A 1620-nucleotide genomic window follows, 5' to 3' on the forward strand; every position below is an offset into this window, starting at 1 on the left:
GTTGGGTGTCCTTGTCCATGTCCTCTTTCCATCTGGTGTGATCTTTTCTTGTCTTCTCGGGATACACGCCTATGTCTGCCAGTTTGTTGCACTGTGGTGGCTTCCATGCTGCTGGGGTGCTAGAAGCTATGCCACTGACATTTTGAACGCAAGCAGGGTCATCTCTGGTGAACAGGGCTCCGTGGAGCTAAGAAGAGAGGAGGATGAAGGGATAGGTTGTCCACGACAGAGGGATTTGCCACTGGAAACAGCAGCAGAATGTTGCCAGAGACAGTGCCAGGCAATGAGCCTCTCAGGTTGGAAGATGCTTTCCCCCAGATACAACTGGAGAAGAGGGGCCTCCTCAAAGCAGAGTGGGCTTGAATGACGTGGCTGGAGGATAGCCTTAGGGACCTTCATTGGCTGACAGGGAGAGAAGACACAGCTCCAAACACCCACAAATAACCAGAATGTGGACTGGGGAGCATGAATCGAGGAAAATTGGAAGCCATCCAAAAGGAAATGGAGCACGTACGCATTGACAGCCTGGGCATTGGTGAGCTGCAACAGACTAGCGTTGGCCATTCTGAGTCAGACAATCATGTGGATTGCTATGTCAGAAATGACCTATTCAAGAGGAATCGCGTCATATCCAGGATCAAAAAGAACATCTCAAGATCTATCTTGAAGTGCAATACTGTCTTGATAGGGTGAAATCTAGACAAGGAAGTCGAGTTAACACACTGTTATTCAAATCCACACACCAACCACGGAAGCAAGGGATGGAGAAACGGGAAAATTCTATCAGCTTCTTCAGCCCCAAATTGACCAGACATGCCATCAAGATGCCTTGATAATGGTTGGCAATTGGAATGTGAATGGTAGGAACAAAGAATCAGTAGTTGGAAAACAGGGCTTTGGTGATAGAAACAAAACTGGAGATTGCGTGACAGGATTCTGCAAGACCAATGGCTTCATTGCTAATGTATTTTTCCCGACAATGCAAAAGGCGAGTATACATGTAGACCTTGCCTGATAGAATGCATAGGACTCAAATCGACTACATCCGTGGGAAGAGACGGCGGAGACGCTCCCTGTCACCAGTCAAGACAAGGCCAGGCACGACTGTGGAACAAGCCATTAATCCACATGTGAGTTCAGGCTGAAGCTGAAGAAAACAACACATTCATTCACGAGAGTAAGACCTTGAGCATGTCCCACCCGAGTGTAGAGACCATCTGGAGAACAGATTTGACTGAAGACTAATGGCAGAAGGGCCTGACGCCGTGTGGGATGACGTCACGAACAGCCTACATGACGAGAGCGAAGACGGTCATTAGCGAGGCAAGGAAGAGACACCAAAGAGGATGCCAGCAAAGGCTCCCAAAGCTGCTCTTGAACGTCGGGGAGCTAACGCAAATAGGAGACATGATGAAGTAAGAGATCGGAACAGAAAACTTCAAGGGCAGCTGGAGAAGACAAAGCAAACTACTGTCACGCGATGTTCAAAGATCTGGAGCGATGGCATTCGAGAACCACAGCGGAAGAGTCCACCTACCCTGTTTCCCCGAAAGTAAGACCTACTTACAGTTTTGCCTTTTGCCAAAATACAAGGCATCCCCCCCCCAAATAAGACCTCCC

The 1620-nt window shown here is 48.6% G+C and overlaps 1 pseudogene; it reads left to right on the plus strand.

Moving 5' to 3' along the window:
- Positions 1–465: 465 nt before the first annotated feature.
- The window catches only part of LOC101655783, a 134257-nt pseudogene continuing 133102 nt past the window's right edge, over positions 466–1620 (plus strand).

This window comes from Echinops telfairi, unplaced genomic scaffold, assembly GCF_000313985.2.
Source record: "Echinops telfairi isolate 266 unplaced genomic scaffold, ASM31398v2 ScPeMD7_3533;HRSCAF=4204_1, whole genome shotgun sequence".
Taxonomy (NCBI): Eukaryota; Metazoa; Chordata; class Mammalia; order Afrosoricida; family Tenrecidae; genus Echinops; species Echinops telfairi.